Here is a 24,259-nt window from a genome sequence, read left to right as displayed (position 1 = left end):
CTTTGGGACGCACAATGTCTGACCTTCGGGACCCACATCGACCGACCTTCGGGAACCACACTGGCCGACCTTCGCGACCCACACCGTCCGACCTTCAGGACTCACACCATCTGACCTACGGGACCCACAGCGGCCGACCTTCGGGACCCTCACCGAACGACCTTCGGGACCCACAATGTCTGACCTTCGTGACCTATATCGACCGACCTTCAGGACCCACACTGGCCGACCTTCGGGACGCACACTCGCCGAACTTCGGGACGCACACTGTCTGACCTTCGGGACCCACACCGGCCGACCTTCGGGACCCACACCGACCGACCTTCGGGAACCACACTGTCTGACCTTCGGGACACACACCGACCGACCTTCGGTACCCACACGGGCCGACCTTCGGGACGCACACTGTCTGAACTTCGAGACCCACACCGGCTGACCTTCGGGACCCACACCGGCTGACCTTCGGGACGCACACTGTCTGACCTTTGGGACCCACATCGACCGACCTTCGGGAACCACACTGGCCGACCTTCGCGACCCACACCGTCCGACCTTCAGGACCCACACCATCTGACCTTCGGTACCCACAGCGGCCGACCTTCGGGACCCTCACCGAACGACCTTCAGGACCCACAATGTCTGACCTTCGGAGACCCACATCGAACGACCTTCAGGACCCACACTGGCCGACCTTCGGGACGCACACTGTCTGACCTTCAGAACCCACACCGGCCGACCATCGGGACCCACACCGTCCGACCTTCGCGACCCACACCGTCCGACTTTCAGGACCCACACCATCTGACCTTCGGGACCCACACCGTCCGACCTTCGGGACCCACAATTTCTGACCTTCGGGACCCACACCAACCGACCTTCAGGACCCACACCGACCGACCTTCGGGACCCACAAAGTCTGACCTTCGGGACCCACACCGACCGACCTTCAGGACCCACACCGGCCGACCTTCGGGACGCACAGTGTCTGACCTTCGGGACCCACACCGGCCGACCTTCGGGACGCACACTGTCTGACCTTCGGGACCCACACCGGCCGACCTTCAGGACCCACACCGACCGATCTTCGGGACCCACACTGTCTGACCTTCGGGACCCACACTGGCCGACCTTCGGGACCCACACCGGCTGACCTTCGGGACCCACACCGTCGACCTTCGGGACCCACACCGGCCGACCTTCGGGACCCACACCGACCGACCTTCGGTAACCACAACGACCGACCTTCGGTACCCACACGGGCCGACCTTCGGGACGCATACCGGCTGACCTTCGGGACCCACACCGGCGGACTTTCGAGACGCACACTGTCTGACCTTCGGGACCCACACTGTCTGACCTTCGGGACCGACACCGGCTGACCTTTGGGACCCACACCGCCTGACCTCCGGGACCCACACCGGGCGACCTTCGGGACCCACACCGGGCGACCTTGGGGACACACACCGGCCGACCTTCGGGACCCACACCGGCCGACTTTCGGGACCCACACAGACCGACCTTCGAGACCCACACAGGCCGACCTTCGGGACCCACACCGGCCGACCTTCGAGACCCACACCGTCTGACCATTGGGACCCACACCGGCCGCCCTGCGGGACCCACACAGGCCGACCTTCGAGACCCACACCGTCTGACCTTTGCGACCCACACCGTCCGACCTTCGCGACCCACACCGTCCGACCTTCGCGACCCACACCATCTGACCTTCGGGACCCACACCGGCCGACATTCGGGACCCACACCGTCCGACCTTAGGATCCACACCGGCCGACCTTCGAGACCCACACTGGCAGACCTTCGGGACCCAAACCGTCCGACGTTCGCGACCCACAGCGACCGACCTTCGCGACCCACACCGTCCGACTTTCAGGACCCACACCATCTGACTTTCGGGACACACACCGACCAACCTTCGCGACCCACACCATCTGACCTTCGGTGCCCACACCGACCGACCTTCGGGACCAACAATGTCTGACCTTAGGGACCCACACCGACCGACCTTCAGGACCCACACCGACCGACCTTCGGGACCCACAATGTCTGACCTTCGGGACCCACACCGGCCGACCTTCGGGACGCACACTGTCTGACCTTCGGGACCCACACCGACCGACCTTCGGGAACAACACCGGCCGACCTTCGGGACCCACACCGGCCGACCTTCGGGACCCACACTGTCCGACCTTCGGGACCCACATCGACCGACCTCCGGGACCCACACCGGGCGACCTTTGGGACCCACACCGGGTGACCTTCGGGACCCACACCGGCCGATCTTCGGGACCCACACCGGCCGACCTTCGGGACCCACACAGACCGACCTTCGAGACCCACACAGGCCGACCTTCGAGACCCACACCGTCTGACCTTCGCGACCCACACCGTCTGACCTTCGCGACCCACACCGTCCGACCTTCGCGACCCACACCGTCTGACCTTCGCGACCCACACCTTCTGACCTTCGGGACCCACACCGTCCCACATTCGGGACCCACACTGGCCGACCTTAGGATCCACACCGGCCGACCTTCGAGACCCACACTGGCAGACCTTCGGGACCCACACCGTCTGACGTTCGCGACCCACAGCGTCCGACCTTCGCGACCCACAGCGTCCGACTTTCAGGACCTACACCATCTGACCTTCGGGACCCACACCGTCCGACCTTCGGGACCCACAATGTCTGACCTTCGGGACCCACACCGACCGACCTTCAGGACCAACACCGACCGACCTTCGGGACCCACAATGTCTGACCTTCGGGACCCACGCCGGCCGACCTTCAGGACCCACACCGACCGACCTTCAGGACCCACACCGGCCGACCTTCGGGGGGCGCACTGTCTGACCTTCGGGACCCTCACCGGCCGACCTACGGGACCCACACTGTCTGACCTTCGGGACCCACAATGTCTGACCTTCGGGACACACGCCGGCCGACCTTCAGGCCCCAAACCGACCAACCTTCAGGACCCACACCGGCCGACCTTCGGGGGGCGCACTGTCTGACCTTCGGGACCCACACCGGCCGACCTTCAGGACCCACACCGACCGATCTTCGGGACCCACACCGACCGACCTTCGGTACCCACACCGGCCGACCTTCGGTACCCACACCGGCCGACCTTCGGGAACCACACCGACCGACCTTCGGGACCCACACCGTCTGACCTTCGGGACCCACACTGTCCGACCTTCGGGACCCACATCGACCGACCTCCGGGACCCACACCGGGCGACCTTTGGGACCCACACCGGGCGACCTTCGGGACCCACACCGGCCGATCTTCGGGACCCACACCGGCCGACCTTCGGAACCCACACCGTCTGACCTTCGCGACCCACACCGTCTGACCTTCGCGACCCACACCGTCCGACCTTCGCGACCCACACCGTCCGACCTTCGCGACCCACACCTTCTGACCTTCGGAACCCACACCGGCCGACATTCGGGACCCACACCGTCCGACCTTAGGATCAACACCGGCCGACCTTCGAGACCCACACTGGCAGACCTTCGGGACCCACACCGTCCGACGTTCGCGACCCACAGCGTCCGACCTTCGCGACCCACAGCGTCCGACTTTCAGGACCCACACCATCTGACCTTCGGGACCCACACCGTCCGACCTTCGGGACCCACAATGTCTGACCTTCGGGACCCACACCGACCGACCTTCAGGACCCACACCGACCGACCTTCGGGACCCACAATGTCTGACCTTCGGGACCCACACCGACCGACCTTCAGGACCCACACCGGCCGACCTTCGGGGGGCGCACAGTGTCTGACCTTCGGGACCCACACCGGCCGACCTTCGGGACGCACACTGTCTGACCTTCGGGAGCCACACCGGCCGACCTTCAGGACCCACACCGACCGATCTTCGGGACCCACACTGTCTGACCTTCGGGACCCACACTGTCTGACCTTCGGGACCCACACCGTCCGACCTTCGGGACGCACACTGTCTGACCTTCGGGACCCACACCGGCTGACCTTCGGGACCCACACCGTCCGACCTTCGGGACGCACACTGTCTGACCTTCGGGACCCACACCGGCTGATCTTCGGGAACCACACTGGCCGACCTTCGGGACCCACACCGGCCGACCTTCGGGACCCACACCGTCGACCTTCGGGACCCACACCGGCCGACCTTCGGGACCCACACCGACCGACCTTCGGGACCCACACCGACCGACCTTCGGGAACCACACCGACCGACCTTCGGTACCCACACGCGCCGACCTTCGGGACGCACACCGGCTGACCTTCGGGACCCACACTGTCTGACCTCCGGGACCCACACCGGGCGACCTTCGGGACCCACACCGGGCGACCTTCGGGACCCACATCGGCCGACCTTCGGGACCCACAAAGACCGACCTTCGGGACCCACACCGGCCGACCTTCGGGACCCACACCGGCCGACCTTCGGGACCCACAAAGACCGACCTTCGGGACCCACACAGGCCGACCTTCGGGACCCACAAAGACCGACCTTCGGGACCCACACCGGCCGACCTTCGGGACCCACACCGGCCGACCTTCGGGACCCACACCGGCCGACCTTCGGGCCCCACACCGACCGACGTTCGGGACCCTCACCGGCCGACCTTCGGGACCCACACCGGCCGACCTTCGAGACCCACACCGTCTGACCATTGGGACCCACACCGGCCGACCTTCGGGACCCACACAGGCCGACCTTGGAGACCCACACCGTCTGACCTTCGCGACCCACACCGTCCGACCTTCGCGACCCACACCGTCCGACCTTCGCGACCCACACCATCTGACCTTCGGGACCCACACCGGCCGACATTCGGGACCCACACCGTCCGACCTTAGGATCCACACCGGCCGACCTTCGAGACCCACACTGGCAGACCTTCGCGACCCACAGCGTCCGACCTTCGCGACCCACACCGTCCGACTTTCAGGACCCACACCGACCGATCTTCGGGACCCACACTGTCTGACCTTCGGGACCCACACCGGCCGACCTTCAGGACCCACACCGACCGATCTTCAGGACCCACACCGGCCGACCGTCAGGACCCACACAGACCGACCTTCGGGACCCACACCATCCGACCTTCGGGACCCACACCGGCCGACCTTCGGGACCCATACCGACCGACTTTCGTGACCCACACCGACCGACCTTCGGGAACCACACTGGCCGACCTTCGGGACCCACACCGGCCGACCTTCAGGACCCACACCGTCCGACCTTCGGGACCCACACCGGCCGACCTTCGAGACCCACACCGACCGACCTTCGGGACCCACACCGACCGACCTTCGGGAACCACACCGACCGACCTTCGGGACCCACACCGGCCGGCCTTCGGGAACCACACCGTCTGACCTTCGGGACACACACCGACCGACCTTCGGTACCCACACGGGCCGACCTTCGGGACGCACACTGTCTGAACTTCGAGACCCACACCGGCTGACCTTCGGGACCCACACTGTCTGACCTTCGGGACCCACACCGGCGGATCTTCGAGACGCACACTGTCTGACCTTCGGGACACACACCGGCTGACCTTCGGGACGCACACTGTCTGACCTTCGGGACCCACATCGACCGAACTTCGGGAACCACACTGGCCGACCTTCGCGACCCACACCGTCCGACCTTTGGGACCCACAGCGTCCGACCTTCGGGACCCACAGCGGCCGACCTTCGGGACCCACAGCGGCCGACCTTCGGGACCCGCACCGGCCGACCTTCGGGACCCACACCGACTGACCTTCGGGACCCACACCGACCGACCTTCGGTACCCACACGGGCCGACCTTCGGGACGCACACTGTCTGAAATTCGAGACTCACACCGGCTGACCTTCGGGACCCACACTGCCTGACCTTCGGGACCCACACCGGCTGACCTTCGGGACGCACACCGTCTGACCTTCGGGACCCACATCGACCGAACTTCGGAAACCACACTGGCCGACCTTCGTGACCCATATCGACCGACCTTCGGGACCCACAATGTCTGACCTTCGTGACCCATATCGACCGACCTTCCGGACCCACACTGGCCGAACTTCGGGACGCACACCGGCCGACCTTCGGGACCCACACCGACCGACCTTCGGGAACCACACTGTCTGACCTTCGGGACACACACCGACCGACCTTCGGTACCCACACGGGCCGACCTTCGGGACGCACACTGTCTGAACTTCGAGACCCACACCGGCTGACCTTCGGGACCCATACTGTCTGACCTTCGGGACCCACACCGGCTGAGCTTCGGGACGCACACTGTCTGACCTTCGGGACCCACATCGACCGACCTTCGGGAACCACACTGGCCGACCTTCGCGACCCACACCGTCCGACCTTCAGGACCCACACCATCTGACCTTCGGTACCCACAGCGGCCGACCTTCGGGACCCACACCGACCGACCTTCAGGACCCACACCGGCCGACCTTCGGGACGCACAGTGTCTGACCTTCGGGACCCACACCGGCCGACCTTCGGGACGCACACTGTCTGACCTTCGGGACCCACACCGGCCGACCTTCAGGACCCACACCGACCGATCTTCGGGACCCACACTGTCTGACCTTCGGGACCCACACTGGCCGACCTTCGGGACCCACACCGGCTGACCTTCGGGACCCACACCGTCGACCTTCGGGACCCACACCGGCCGACCTTCGGGACCCACACCGACCGACCTTCGGTAACCACACCGACCGACCTTCGGTACCCACACGGGCCGACCTTCGGGACGCATACCGGCTGACCTTCGGGACCCACACCGGCGGACCTTCGAGACGCACACTGTCTGACCTTCGGGACCCACACTGTCTGACCTTCGGGACCGACACCGGCTGACCTTTGGGACCCACACCGCCTGACCTCCGGGACCCACACCGGGCGACCTTCGGGACCCACACCGGGCGACCTTCGGGACACACACCGGCCGACCTTCGGGACCCACACCGGCCGACTTTCGGGACCCACACAGACCGACCTTCGAGACCCACACAGGCCGACCTTCGGGACCCACACCGGCCGACCTTCGAGACCCACACCGTCTGACCATTGGGACCCACACCGGCCGCCCTGCGGGACCCACACAGGCCGACCTTCGAGACCCACACCGTCTGACCTTTGCGACCCACACCGTCCGACCTTCGCGACCCACACCGTCCGACCTTCGCGACCCACACCATCTGACCTTCGGGACCCACACCGGCCGACATTCGGGACCCACACCGTCCGACCTTAGGATCCACACCGGCCGACCTTCGAGACCCACACTGGCAGACCTTCGGGACCCAAACCGTCCGACGTTCGCGACCCACAGCGTCCGACCTTCGCGACCCACACCGTCCGACTTTCAGGACCCACACCATCTGACTTTCGGGACACACACCGACCAACCTTCGCGACCCACACCATCTGACCTTCGGTGCCCACACCGACCGACCTTCGGGACCAACAATGTCTGACCTTAGGGACCCACACCGACCGACCTTCAGGACCCACACCGACCGACCTTCGGGACCCACAATGTCTGACCTTCGGGACCCACACCGGCCGACCTTCGGGACGCACACTGTCTGACCTTCGGGACCCACACCGACCGACCTTCGGGAACCACACCGGCCGACCTTCGGGACCCACACCGGCCGACCTTCGGGACCCACACTGTCCGACCTTCGGGACCCACATCGACCGACCTCCGGGACCCACACCGGGCGACCTTTGGGACCCACACCGGGTGACCTTCGGGACCCACACCGGCCGATCTTCGGGACCCACACCGGCCGACCTTCGGGACCCACACAGACCGACCTTCGAGACCCACACAGGCCGACATTCGAGACCCACACCGTCTGACCTTCGCGACCCACACCGTCTGACCTTCGCGACCCACACCGTCCGACCTTCGCGACCCACACCGTCTGACCTTCGCGACCCACACCTTCTGACCTTCGGGACCCACACCGTCCCACATTCGGGACCCACACCGGCCGACCTTAGGATCCACACCGGCCGACCTTCGAGACCCACACTGGCAGACATTCGGGACCCACACCGTCTGACGTTCGCGACCCACAGCTTCCGACCTTCGCGACCCACAGCGTCCGACTTTCAGGACCTACACCATCTGACCTTCGGGACCCACACCGTCCGACCTTCGGGACCCACAATGTCTGACCTTCGGGACCCACACCGACCGACCTTCAGGACCAACACCGACCGACCTTCGGGACCCACAATGTCTGACCTTCGGGACCCACGCCGGCCGACCTTCAGGACCCACACCGACCGACCTTCAGGACCCACACCGGCCGACCTTCGGGGGGCGCACTGTCTGACCTTCGGGACCCTCACCGGCCGACCTTCGGGACCCACACTGTCTGACCTTCGGGACCCACAATGTCTGACCTTCGGGACCCACGCCGGCCGACCTTCAGGCCCCAAACCGACCAACCTTCAGGACCCACACCGGCCGACCTTCGGGGGGCGCACTGTCTGACCTTCGGGACCCACACCGGCCGACCTTCAGGACCCACACCGACCGATCTTCGGGACCCACACCGACCGACCTTTGGGACCCACACCGGGCGACCTTCGGGACCCACACCGGCCGATCTTCGGGACCCACACCGGCCGACCTTCGGGACCCACACCGTCTGACCTTCGCGACCCACACCGTCTGACCTTCGCGACCCACACCGTCCGACCTTCGCGACCCACACCGTCCGACCTTCGCGACCCACACCTTCTGACCTTCGGAACCCACACCGGCCGACATTCGGGACCCACACCGTCCGACCTTAGGATCAACACCGGCCGACCTTCGAGACCCACACTGGCAGACCTTCGGGACCCACACCGTCCGACGTTCGCGACCCACAGCGTCCGACCTTCGCGACCCACAGCGTCCGACTTTCAGGACCCACACCATCTGACCTTCGGGACCCACACCGTCCGACCTTCGGGACCCACAATGTCTGACCTTCGGGACCCACACCGACCGACCTTCAGGACCCACACCGACCGACCTTCGGGACCCACAATGTCTGACCTTCGGGACCCACACCGACCGACCTTCAGGACCCACACCGGCCGACCTTCGGGGGGCGCACAGTGTCTGACCTTCGGGACCCACACCGGCCGACCTTCGGGACGCACACTGTCTGACCTTCGGGACCCACACCGGCCGACCTTCAGGACCCACACCGACCGATCTTCGGGACCCACACTGTCTGACCTTCGGGACCCACACCGTCCGACCTTCGGGACGCACACTGTCTGACCTTCGGGACGCACAGTGTCTGACCTTCGGGACCCACACCGGCCGACCTTCGGGACGCACACTGTCTGACCTTCGGGACCCACACCGGCCGACCTTCAGGACCCACACCGACCGATCTTCGGGACCCACACTGTCTGACCTTCGGGACCCACACTGGCCGACCTTCGGGACCCACACCGGCTGACCTTCGGGACCCACACCGTCGACCTTCGGGACCCACACCGGCCGACCTTCGGGACCCACACCGACCGACCTTCGGTAACCACACCGACCGACCTTCGGTACCCACACGGGCCGACCTTCGGGACGCATACCGGCTGACCTTCGGGACCCACACCGGCGGACCTTCGAGACGCACACTGTCTGACCTTCGGGACCCACACTGTCTGACCTTCGGGACCGACACCGGCTGACCTTTGGGACCCACACCGCCTGACCTCCGGGACCCACACCGGGCGACCTTCGGGACCCACACCGGGCGACCTTCGGGACACACACCGGCCGACCTTCGGGACCCACACCGGCCGACTTTCGGGACCCACACAGACCGACCTTCGAGACCCACACAGGCCGACCTTCGGGACCCACACCGGCCGACCTTCGAGACCCACACCGTCTGACCATTGGGACCCACACCGGCCGCCCTGCGGGACCCACACAGGCCGACCTTCGAGACCCACACCGTCTGACCTTTGCGACCCACACCGTCCGACCTTCGCGACCCACACCGTCCGACCTTCGCGACCCACACCATCTGACCTTCGGGACCCACACCGGCCGACATTCGGGACCCACACCGTCCGACCTTAGGATCCACACCGGCCGACCTTCGAGACCCACACTGGCAGACCTTCGGGACCCAAACCGTCCGACGTTCGCGACCCACAGCGTCCGACCTTCGCGACCCACACCGTCCGACTTTCAGGACCCACACCATCTGACTTTCGGGACACACACCGACCAACCTTCGCGACCCACACCATCTGACCTTCGGTGCCCACACAGACCGACCTTCGGGACCAACAATGTCTGACCTTAGGGACCCACACCGACCGACCTTCAGGACCCACACCGACCGACCTTCGGGACCCACAATGTCTGACCTTCGGGACCCACACCGGCCGACCTTCGGGACGCACACTGTCTGACCTTCGGGACCCACACCGACCGACCTTCGGGAACCACACCGGCCGACCTTCGGGACCCACACCGGCCGACCTTCGGGACCCACACTGTCCGACCTTCGGGACCCACATCGACCGACCTCCGGGACCCACACCGGGCGACCTTTGGGACCCACACCGGGTGACCTTCGGGACCCACACCGGCCGATCTTCGGGACCCACACCGGCCGACCTTCGGGACCCACACAGACCGACCTTCGAGACCCACACAGGCCGACATTCGAGACCCACACCGTCTGACCTTCGCGACCCACACCGTCTGACCTTCGCGACCCACACCGTCCGACCTTCGCGACCCACACCGTCTGACCTTCGCGACCCACACCTTCTGACCTTCGGGACCCACACCGTCCCACATTCGGGACCCACACCGGCCGACCTTAGGATCCACACCGGCCGACCTTCGAGACCCACACTGGCAGACATTCGGGACCCACACCGTCTGACGTTCGCGACCCACAGCTTCCGACCTTCGCGACCCACAGCGTCCGACTTTCAGGACCTACACCATCTGACCTTCGGGACCCACACCGTCCGACCTTCGGGACCCACAATGTCTGACCTTCGGGACCCACACCGACCGACCTTCAGGACCAACACCGACCGACCTTCGGGACCCACAATGTCTGACCTTCGGGACCCACGCCGGCCGACCTTCAGGACCCACACTGACCGACCTTCAGGACCCACACCGGCCGACCTTCGGGGGGCGCACTGTCTGACCTTCGGGACCCTCACCGGCCGACCTTCGGGACCCACACTGTCTGACCTTCGGGACCCACAATGTCTGACCTTCGGGACCCACGCCGGCCGACCTTCAGGCCCCAAACCGACCAACCTTCAGGACCCACACCGGCCGACCTTCGGGGGGCGCACTGTCTGACCTTCGGGACCCACACCGGCCGACCTTCAGGACCCACACCGACCGATCTTCGGGACCCACACCGACCGACCTTTGGGACCCACACCGGGCGACCTTCGGGACCCACACCGGCCGATCTTCGGGACCCACACCGGCCGACCTTCGGGACCCACACCGTCTGACCTTCGCGACCCACACCGTCTGACCTTCGCGACCCACACCGTCCGACCTTCGCGACCCACACCGTCCGACCTTCGCGACCCACACCTTCTGACCTTCGGAACCCACACCGGCCGACATTCGGGACCCACACCGTCCGACCTTAGGATCAACACCGGCCGACCTTCGAGACCCACACTGGCAGACCTTCGGGACCCACACCGTCCGACGTTCGCGACCCACAGCGTCCGACCTTCGCGACCCACAGCGTCCGACTTTCAGGACCCACACCATCTGACCTTCGGGACCCACACCGTCCGACCTTCGGGACCCACAATGTCTGACCTTCGGGACCCACACCGACCGACCTTCAGGACCCACACCGACCGACCTTCGGGACCCACAATGTCTGACCTTCGGGACCCACACCGACCGACCTTCAGGACCCACACCGGCCGACCTTCGGGGGGCGCACAGTGTCTGACCTTCGGGACCCACACCGGCCGACCTTCGGGACGCACACTGTCTGACCTTCGGGACCCACACCGGCCGACCTTCAGGACCCACACCGACCGATCTTCGGGACCCACACTGTCTGACCTTCGGGACCCACACCGTCCGACCTTCGGGACGCACACTGTCTGACCTTCGGGACCCACACCGGCTGACCTTCGGGACCCACACCGTCCGACCTTCGGGACGCACACTGTCTGACCTTCGGGACCCACACCGGCTGATCTTCGGGAACCACACTGGCCGACCTTCGGGACCCACACCGGCCGACCTTCGGGACCCACACCGTCGACCTTCGGGACCCACACCGGCCGACCTTCGGGACCCACACCGACCGACCTTCGGGACCCACACCGACCGACCTTCGGGAACCACACCGACCGACCTTCGGTACCCACACGCGCCGACCTTCGGGACGCACACCGGCTGACCTTCGGGACCCACACTGTCTGACCTCCGGGACCCACACCGGGCGACCTTCGGGACCCACACCGGGCGACCTTCGGGACCCACATCGGCCGACCTTCGGGACCCACAAAGACCGACCTTCGGGACCCACACCGGCCGACCTTCGGGACCCACACCGGCCGACCTTCGGGACCCACAAAGACCGACCTTCGGGACCCACACAGGCCGACCTTCGGGACCCACAAAGACCGACCTTCGGGACCCACACCGGCCGACCTTCGGGACCCACACCGGCCGACCTTCGGGACCCACACCGGCCGACCTTCGGGCCCCACACCGACCGACGTTCGGGACCCTCAACGGCCGACCTTCGGGACCCACACCGGCCGACCTTCGAGACCCACACCGTCTGACCATTGGGACCCACACCGGCCGACCTTCGGGACCCACACAGGCCGACCTTCGAGACCCACACCGTCTGACCTTCGCGACCCACACCGTCCGACCTTCGCGACCCACACCGTCCGACCTTCGCGACCCACACCATCTGACCTTCGGGACCCACACCGGCCGACATTCGGGACCCACACCGTCCGACCTTAGGATCCACACCGGCCGACCTTCGAGACCCACACTGGCAGACCTTCGCGACCCACAGCGTCCGACCTTCGCGACCCACACCGTCCGACTTTCAGGACCCACACCGACCGATCTTCGGGACCCACACTGTCTGACCTTCGGGACCCACACCGGCCGACCTTCAGGACCCACACCGACCGATCTTCAGGACCCACACCGGCCGACCGTCAGGACCCACACAGACCGACCTTCGGGACCCACACCATCCGACCTTCGGGACCCACACCGGCCGACCTTCGGGACCCATACCGACCGACTTTCGTGACCCACACCGACCGACCTTCGGGAACCACACTGGCCGACCTTCGGGACCCACACCGGCCGACCTTCGGGACCCACACCGTCCGACCTTCGGGACCCACACCGGCCGACCTTCGAGACCCACACCGACCGACCTTCGGGACCCACACCACCCGACCTTCGGGAACCACACCGACCGACCTTCGGGACCCACACCGGCCGGCCTTCGGGAACCACACCGTCTGACCTTCGGGACACACACCGACCGACCTTCGGTACCCACACGGGCCGACCTTCGGGACGCACACTGTCTGAACTTCGAGACCCACACCGGCTGACCTTCGGGACCCACACCGTCTGACCTTCGGGACCCACACCGGCGGACCTTCGAGACGCACACTGTCTGACCTTCGGGACACACACCGGCTGACCTTCGGGACGCACACTGTCTGACCTTCGGGACCCACATCGACCGAACTTCGGGAACCACACTGGCCGACCTTCGCGACCCACACCGTCCGACCTTCGGGACCCACACCGGCCGACCTTCGGGACCCACACCGTCCGACCTTCGGGACCCACAGCGGCCGACCTTCGGGACCCACAGCGGCCGACCTTCGGGACCCACACCGGCCGACCTTCGGGACCCGCACCGGCCGACCTTCGGGACCCACACCGACTGACCTTCGGGACCCACACCGACCGACCTTCGGTACCCACACCGGCCGACCTTCGCGACCCACACCGGCCGACCTTCGGGACCCACACAGGCCGACCTTCGGGACCCACACTGTCTGACCTTCGGGACACACACCGGCGGACCTTCGAGACGCACACTGCCTGACCTTCGGGACCCACACCGGCTGACCTTCGGGACGCACACCGTCTGACCTTCGGGACCCACATCGACCGAACTTCGGAAACCACACTGGCCGACCTTCGTGACCCATATCGACCGACCTTCGGGACCCACAATGTCTGACCTTCGTGACCCATATTGACCGACCTTCAGGACCCACACTGGCCGAACTTCGGGACGCACACCGGCCGAACTTCGGGACCCACACCGACCGACCTTCGGGAACCACACTGTCTGACCTTCGGGACACACACCGACCGACCTTCGGTACCCACACGGGCCGACCTTCGGGACGCACACTGTCTGAACTTCGAGACCCACACCGGCTGACCTTCGGGACCCATACTGTCTGACCTTCGGGACCCACACCGGCTGAGCTTCGGGACGCACACTGTCTGACCTTCGGGACCCACATCGACCGACCTTCGGGAACCACACTGGCCGACCTTCGTGACCCACACCGTCCGACCTTCAGGACCCACACCATCTGACCTTCGGTACCCACAGCGGCCGACCTTCGGGACCCTCACCGAAGGACCTTCAGGACCCACAATGTCTGACCTTCGGGACCCTCATAGAACGACCTTCAGGACCCACACTGGCCGACCTTCGGGACGCACACTGTCTGACCTTCGGGACCCACACTGGCCGACCTTCGGGACGCACACTGTCTGACCTTCAGAACCCACACCGGCCGACCATCGGGACCCACACCGTCCGACCTTCGCGACCCACACCGTCCGACTTTCAGGACCCACACCATCTGACCTTCGGGACCCACACCGTCCGACCTTCGGGACCCACAAAGTCTGACCTTCGGGACCCACACCGACCGACCTTCAGGACCCACACCGGCCGACCTTCGGGACGCACAGTGTCTGACCTTCGGGACCCACACCGGCCGACCTTCGGGACGCACACTGTCTGACCTTCGGGACCCACACCGGCCGACCTTCAGGACCCACACCGACCGATCTTCGGGACCCACAATGTCTGACCTTCGGGACCCACACCGTCCGACCTTCGGGACGCACACTGTCTGACCTTCGGGACCCACACCGGCTGATCTTCGGGAACCACACTGGCCGACCTTCGGGACCCACACCGGCCGACCTTTGGGACCCACACTGTCTGACCTTCGGGACCGACACCGGCTGACCTTTGGGACCCACACCGCCTGACCTTCGGGACCCACACCGGGCGACCTTCGGGACCCACACCGGCCGACCTTCGGGAACCACACCGACCGACCTTCGGGACCCTCACCGGCCGACCTTTGGGACCCACACCGGCCGACCTTTGAGACCCACACCGTCTGACCATTGGGACCCACACCGGCCGCCCTTCGGGACCCACACAGGCCGACCTTCGAGACCCACACCGACCGACCTTCAGGACCCACACCGGCCGACCTTCGGGACGCACAGTGTCTGACCTTCGGGACCCACACCGGCCGACCTTCGGGACGCACACTGTCTGACCTTCGGGACCCACACCGGCCGACCTTCAGGACCCACACCGACCGATCTTCGGGACCCACACTGTCTGACCTTCGGGACCCACACCGTCCGACCTTCGGGACGCACACTGTCTGACCTTCGGGACCCACACCGGCTGATCTTCGGGAACCACACTGGCCGACCTTCGGGACCCACACCGGCCGACCTTTGGGACCCACACTGTCTGACCTTCGGGACCGACACCGCCTGACCTTCGGGACCCACACCGGGCGACCTTCGGGACCCACACCGGCCGACCTTCGGGAACCACACCGACCGACCTTCGGGACCCTCACCGGCCGACCTTCGGGACCCACACCGGCCGACCTTCGAGACCCACACCATCTGACCATTGGGACCCACACCGGCCGCCCTTCGGGACCCACACAGGCCGACCTTCGAGACCCACACCGGCCGATTCGGGACGCACACCGGCCGACCTTCGGGACGCACACTGACTGACCTTCGGGACCCACACCGGCCGACCTTCGGGACGCACACTGTCTGACCTTCGGGACCCACACCGGCCGACCTTCGGGACCCACACCGACCGATCTTCGGGACCCACACCGGCCGACCTTCGGGACCCACACCGGCCGACCTTCGGGACGCACACTGTCTGACCTTCGAGACCCACACCGGCTGACCTTCGGGACCCACACTGTCTGACCTTCGGGACCCACACCGGCCGTCCTTCGGGACGCACACTGTCTGACCTTCGGGACCCACACCGGCCGACCTTCGGGACGCACACTGTCTGACCATCGGGACCCACACCGGCTGACCTTTGGGACCCACACCGCCTGACCTTCGGGACCCACACCGGCCGACCTTCGGTACCCACACTGACTGACCTTCGGGAGCCACACCATCCGACCTTCGGGAGTCACACCGACCGACCTTCGGGACCCACACCGACCGACCTTCGGGACCCACACCGGCCGACCTTCGGGACACACGCCGACCGACCTTCGGTAACCACACCGGCCGACCTTCGGGACACACACCTACCGACCTTCGGTACCCACATCGGCCGACCTTCGGGACGCACACTGTCTGACCTTCGGAACCCACACCGGCCGACCTTCGGGACCCACACCGGCCGACCTTCGGGACCCACACAGACCGACCTTCAAGACCCACACTGGCCGACCTTCGGGAACCACACTGGCCGACCTTCGGGACCCACACCGACAGACCTTCGGGAACCACACTGGCCGACCTTCGGGAACCACACCGGCCGACCTTCGGGACCCACACCGACCGACCTTCGGGACCGACACCGGCCGACCTTCAAGACCCACACCGTCTGACCATTGGGACCCACACCCGCCGACCTTCGAGACCCACACTGGCAGACCTTCGAGACCCAAACCGTCCGACCTTCGCGACCCACAGCGTCCGACCTTCGCGAACCACCGTCCGACCTTCGGGACCCACACCGGCCGACCTTCAGGACCCACACCGTCCGACCTTCAGGACCCACACCGGCCGACCTTTAGGACCCACAACGTCCGACCTTCGGGACCCACACCGGCCGACCTTCGTGACCCACACCGGCCGACCTTCGGGACCCACACCGGCCGACCTTTGGGACCCACACCTACCGACCTTCGGGAACGACACCGGCCGACCTTAGGGACCCACACTGGCCGACCTTCGGGACCCACACTGGCCGACCTTCGGGACCCACACCGGCCGACCTTCGGGACCCACACCGACCGACCTTCGGGAACCACATTGGCCGACCTTCGGGACCCACACCGGCCGACCTTCGGGACCCACACCGACCGACCTTTGGGACCCACACCAACCGACCTTCGGGAACGACACCGGCCGACCTTAGGGACCCACACCGGCCGACCTTCGGGAGGCACACCGACCGACCTTCGGGAACCACACCGGCCGACCTTCGGGAACCACACCGGCCGACCTTCTGGACCCACACTGGCCGACCTTCAGGACCCACACCGGCCGACCTTCGGGACACACACCAGCCGACCTTCGGGACCCACACCGTTCAACCTTCGGGACCCACACCGGCCGACCTTCGGGACACACCAGCCGACCTTCGGGACCCACACCGTTCAACCTTCGGGACCCACATTGGCCGACCTTCGGGACCCACACTGGCCGACCTTCGGGACCCACACCGACCGACCTTCGGGAACCACACCGGCCGACCTTCGGGAACCACACTGGCCGACCTTCGGGACCCACACCGACCGACCTTCGGGAACCACACAGGCCGACCTTCGGTACCCACACTGGCCGATCTTCGGGACCCACACCGGCCGACCTTCGGGAAGAACACCGACCGACCTTCGGGAACCAAATTGGCCGACCTTCGGGACCCACACGGACCGACCTTCGGGAACCACACCGGCCGACCTTCGCGACCCACACTGGCCGACCTTCGGGACCCATACCGACCGACCTTCGGGAACCACACCGGCCGACCTTCGGGACCCACACCGGCCGACCTTTCGATCCACACTGGCCGACCTTCGAGACCCACACTGGCAGACCTTGGGACCCACACCGTCCGACCTTCGCGACCCACGGCGTCCGACCTTCGCGACCCACACCGTCCGACCTTCAGGACCCACACCATCTGACCTTCGGGACACACCGGCTGATCTTCGGGACCCATACCGACCGACCTTCGGGACCCACAATGCCTGACCTTCGGGACCCACACCGACCGACCTTCGGGACGCACACTGTCTGACCTTCGGGACCCACACCGTCCGACCTTCGGGACCCACACCGGCCGACCTTCGGGACCCACACCGGCCGACGTTCGGGACCCACACCGGCCGACCTTCGGGACCCACACCGGCCGACCTTCGGGACCCACACCGGCCGACCTTCGGGGACCACACCGACCGACCTTCGGGACCCACACCGGCCGACCTTCGGGACCCACACCGGCCGACCTTCGGGACCCACACTGGCCGACCTTCGGGACCCACACCGGCCGACCTTCGGGACCCACACCGGCCGACCTTCGGGACCCACACTGACCGACCTTCGGGAACCACACCGGCCGACCTTCGGGAACCACACCGGCCGACCTTCGCGACCCACACCGGCCGACCTTCGGGACCCACACAGGCCGACCTTCGAGAACCACACCGTCTGACCTTCGGGACCCACACCGTCCGACCTTCGCGACCCACACCGTCTGACCTTCGGGACCCACACCGGCCGACATTCGGGACCCACACCGTCCGAACTTAGGATCCACACCGGCCGACCTTCGAGACCCACACCGTCCGAACTTAGGATCCACACCGGCCGACATTCGGGACCCACACCGTCCGAACTTAGGATCCACACCGGCCGACCTTCGAGACCCACACCGTCCGAACTTAGGATCCACACCGGCCGACATTCGGGACCCACACCGACCGACCTTCGGGAACCACACTGTCTGACCTTCGGGACACACACCGACCGACCTTCGGTACCCACACGGGCCGACCTTCGGGACGCACACTGTCTGAACTTCGAGACCCCCACCGGCTGACCTTCGGGACCCATACTGTCTGACCTTCGGGACCCACACCGGCTGAGCTTCGGGACGCACACTGTCTGACCTTCGGGACCCACATCGACCGACCTTCGGGAACCACACTGGCCGACCTTCGTGACCCACACCGTCCGACCTTCAGGACCCACACCATCTGACCTTCGGTACCCACAGCGGCCGACCTTCGGGACCCTCACCGAAGGACCTTCAGGACCCACAATGTCTGACCTTCGGGACCCTCATAGAACGACCTTCAGGACCCACACTGGCCGACCTTCGGGACGCACACTGTCTGACCTTCGGGACCCACACTGGCCGACCTTCGGGACGCACACTGTCTGACCTTCAGAACCCACACCGGCCGACCATCGGGACCCACACCGTCCGACCTTCGCGACCCACACCGTCCGACTTTCAGGACCCACACCATCTGACCTTCGGGACCCACACCGTCCGACCTTCGGGACCCACAATGTCTGACCTTCGGGACCCACACCGACCGACCTTCAGGACCCACACCGACCGACCTTCGGGACCCACAAAGTCTGACCTTCGGGACCCACACCGACCGACCTTCAGGACCCACACCGGCCGACCTTCGGGACGCACAGTGTCTGACCTTCGGGACCCACACCGGCCGACCTTCGGGACGCACACTGTCTGACCTTCGGGACCCACACCGGCCGACCTTCAGGACCCACACCGACCGATCTTCGGGACCCACAATGTCTGACCTTCGGGACCCACACCGTCCGACCTTCGGGACGCACACTGTCTGACCTTCGGGACCCACACCGGCTGATCTTCGGGAACCACACTGGCCGACCTTCGGGACCCACACCGGCCGACCTTTGGGACCCACACTGTCTGACCTTCGGGACCGACACCGGCTGACCTTTGGGACCCACACCGCCTGACCTTCGGGACCCACACCGGGCGACCTTCGGGACCCACACCGGCCGACCTTCGGGAACCACACCGACCGACCTTCGGGACCCTCACCGGCCGACCTTTGGGACCCACACCGGCCGACCTTTGAGACCCACACCGTCTGACCATTGGGACCCACACCGGCCGCCCTTCGGGACCCACACAGGCCGACCTTCGAGACCCACACCGACCGACCTTCAGGACCCACACCGGCCGACCTTCGGGACGCACAGTGTCTGACCTTCGGGACCCACACCGGCCGACCTTCGGGACGCACACTGTCTGACCTTCGGGACCCACACCGGCCGACCTTCAGGACCCACACCGACCGATCTTCGGGACCCACACTGTCTGACCTTCGGGACCCACACCGTCCGACCTTCGGGACGCACACTGTCTGACCTTCGGGACCCACACCGGCTGATCTTCGGGAACCACACTGGCCGACCTTCGGGACCCACACCGGCCGACCTTTGGGACCCACACTGTCTGACCTTCGGGACCGACACCGCCTGACCTTCGGGACCCACACCGGGCGACCTTCGGGACCCACACCGGCCGACCTTCGGGAACCACACCGACCGACCTTCGGGACCCTCACCGGCCGACCTTCGGGACCCACACCGGCCGACCTTCGAGACCCACACCATCTGACCATTGGGACCCACACCGGCCGCCCTTCGGGACCCACACAGGCCGACCTTCGAGACCCACACCGGCCGATTCGGGACGCACACCGGCCGACCTTCGGGACGCACACTGTCTGACCTTCGGGACCCACACCGGCCGACCTTCGGGACGCACACTGTCTGACCTTCGGGACCCACACCGGCCGACCTTCGGGACCCACACCGACCGATCTTCGGGACCCACACCGGCCGACCTTCGGGACCCACACCGGCCGACCTTCGGGACGCACACTGTCTGACCTTCGAGACCCACACCGGCTGACCTTCGGGACCCACACTGTCTGACCTTCGGGACCCACACCGGCCGTCCTTCGGGACGCACACTGTCTGACCTTCGGGACCCACACCGGCCGACCTTCGGGACGCACACTGTCTGACCATCGGGACCCACACCGGCTGACCTTTGGGACCCACACCGCCTGACCTTCGGGACCCACACCGGCCGACCTTCGGTACCCACACTGACTGACCTTCGGGAGCCACACCATCCGACCTTCGGGAGTCACACCGACCGACCTTCGGGACCCACACCGACCGACCTTCGGGACCCACACCGGCCGACCTTCGGGACACACGCCGACCGACCTTCGGTAACCACACCGGCCGACCTTCGGGACACACACCTACCGACCTTCGGTACCCACATCGGCCGACCTTCGGGACGCACACTGTCTGACCTTCGGAACCCACACCGGCCGACCTTCGGGACCCACACCGGCCGACCTTCGGGACCCACACAGACCGACCTTCGAGACCCACACTGGCCGACCTTCGGGAACCACACTGGCCGACCTTCGGGACCCACACCGACAGACCTTCGGGAACCACACTGGCCGACCTTCGGGAACCACACCGGCCGACCTTCGGGACCCACACCGACCGACCTTCGGGACCGACACCGGCCGACCTTCAAGACCCACACCGTCTGACCATTGGGACCCACACCCGCCGACCTTCGAGACCCACACTGGCAGACCTTCGAGACCCAAACCGTCCGACCTTCGCGACCCACAGCGTCCGACCTTCGCGAACCACCGTCCGACCTTCGGGACCCACACCGGCCGACCTTCAGGACCCACACCGTCCGACCTTCAGGACCCACACCGGCCGACCTTTAGGACCCACAACGTCCGACCTTCGGGACCCACACCGGCCGACCTTCGTGACCCACACCGGCCGACCTTCGGGACCCACACCGGCCGACCTTTGGGACCCACACCTACCGACCTTCGGGAACGACACCGGCCGAACTTAGGGACCCACACTGGCCGACCTTCGGGACCCACACTGGCCGACCTTCGGGACCCACACCGGCCGACCTTCGGGACCCACACCGACCGACCTTCGGGAACCACATTGGCCGACCTTCGGGACCCACACCGGCCGACCTTCGGGACCCACACCGACCGACCTTTGGGACCCACACCAACCGACCTTCGGGAACGACACCGGCCGACCTTAGGGACCCACACCGGCCGACCTTCGGGAGGCACACCGACCGACCTTCGGGAACCACACCGGCCGACCTTCGGGAACCACACCGGCCGACCTTCTGGACCCACACTGGCCGACCTTCAGGACCCACACCGGCCGACCTTCGGGACACACACCAGCCGACCTTCGGGACCCACACCGTTCAACCTTCGGGACCCACACCGGCCGACCTTCGGGACACACCAGCCGACCTTCGGGACCCACACCGTTCAACCTTCGGGACCCACATTGGCCGACCTTCGGGACCCACACTGGCCGACCTTCGGGACCCACACCGACCGACCTTCGGGAACCACACCGGCCGACCTTCGGGAACCACACTGGCCGACCTTCGGGACCCACACCGACCGACCTTCGGGAACCACACAGGCCGACCTTCGGTACCCACACTGGCCGATCTTCGGGACCCACACCGGCCGACCTTCGGGAAGAACACCGACCGACCTTCGGGAACCAAATTGGCCGACCTTCGGGACCCACACGGACCGACCTTCGGGAACCACACCGGCCGACCTTCGCGACCCACACTGGCCGACCTTCGGGACCCATACCGACCGACCTTCGGGAACCACACCGGCCGACCTTCGGGACCCACACCGGCCGACCTTTCGATCCACACTGGCCGACCTTCGAGACCCACACTGGCAGACCTTGGGACCCACACCGTCCGACCTTCGCGACCCACGGCGTCCGACCTTCGCGACCCACACCGTCCGACCTTCAGGACCCACACCATCTGACCTTCGGGACACACCGGCTGATCTTCGGGACCCATACCGACCGACCTTCGGGACCCACAATGCCTGACCTTCGGGACCCACACCGACCGACCTTCGGGACGCACACTGTCTGACCTTCGGGACCCACACCGTCCGACCTTCGGGACCCACACCGGCCGACCTTCGGGACCCACACCGGCCGACGTTCGGGACCCACACCGGCCGACCTTCGGGACCCACACCGGCCGACCTTCGGGACCCACACCGGCCGACCTTCGGGGACCACACCGACCGACCTTCGGGACCCACACCGGCCGACCTTCGGGACCCACACCGGCCGACCTTCGGGACCCACACTGGCCGACCTTCGGGACCCACACCGGCCGACCTTCGGGACCCACACCGGCCGACCTTCGGGACCCACACTGACCGACCTTCGGGAACCACACCGGCCGACCTTCGGGAACCACACCGGCCGACCTTCGGGAACCACACCGGCCGACCTTCGCGACCCACACCGGCCGACCTTCGGGACCCACACAGGCCGACCTTCGAGAACCACACCGTCTGACCTTCGGGACCCACACCGTCCGACCTTCGCGACCCACACCGTCTGACCTTCGGGACCCACACCGGCCGACATTCGGGACCCACACCGTCCGAACTTAGGATCCACACCGGCCGACCTTCGAGACCCACACCGTCCGAACTTAGGATCCACACCGGCCGACATTCGGGACCCACACCGTCCGAACTTAGGATCCACACCGGCCGACCTTCGAGACCCACACCGTCCGAACTTAGGATCCACACCGGCCGACATTCGGGACCCACACCGTCCGAACTTAGGATCCACACCGGCCGACATTCGGGACCCACACCGTCCGAACTTAGGATCCACACCGGCCGACCTTCGAGACCCACACTGGCAGACCTTCGAGACCCAAACCGTCCGACCTTCGCGACCCACAGCGTCCGACCTTCGCGAACCACAGCGTCCGACCTTCAGGTCCCACACCGGCCGACCTTCGAGACCCACACCGGCCGACCTTCGGGACCCACCCTGTCTGACCTTCGGGACACACACTGGCCGACCTTCGGGACGCACACTGTCTGACCTTCGGGACCCACACCTGCTGATCTTCGGAAACCACACTGGCCGACCTTCGGGACCCACACCGGCCGACCTTCGGGACC

At 66.4% G+C, this 24,259-nt stretch overlaps 1 protein-coding gene across 1 annotated transcript in view; it reads left to right on the top strand.

Annotated features, from left to right (window-relative positions):
- LOC140404380 (sorbitol dehydrogenase-like) overlaps positions 1-24,259 on the top strand; it is a 272,127-nt gene that overhangs the window by 107,204 nt on the left and 140,664 nt on the right. The gene's annotated exons all lie outside the window — the stretch shown is intronic.

The sequence above is a fragment of the Scyliorhinus torazame genome, chromosome 30, assembly GCF_047496885.1.
Source record: "Scyliorhinus torazame isolate Kashiwa2021f chromosome 30, sScyTor2.1, whole genome shotgun sequence".
Lineage (NCBI taxonomy): Eukaryota > Metazoa > Chordata > Chondrichthyes > Carcharhiniformes > Scyliorhinidae > Scyliorhinus > Scyliorhinus torazame.
This window is presented reverse-complemented; position numbering and strand designations above follow the sequence as displayed.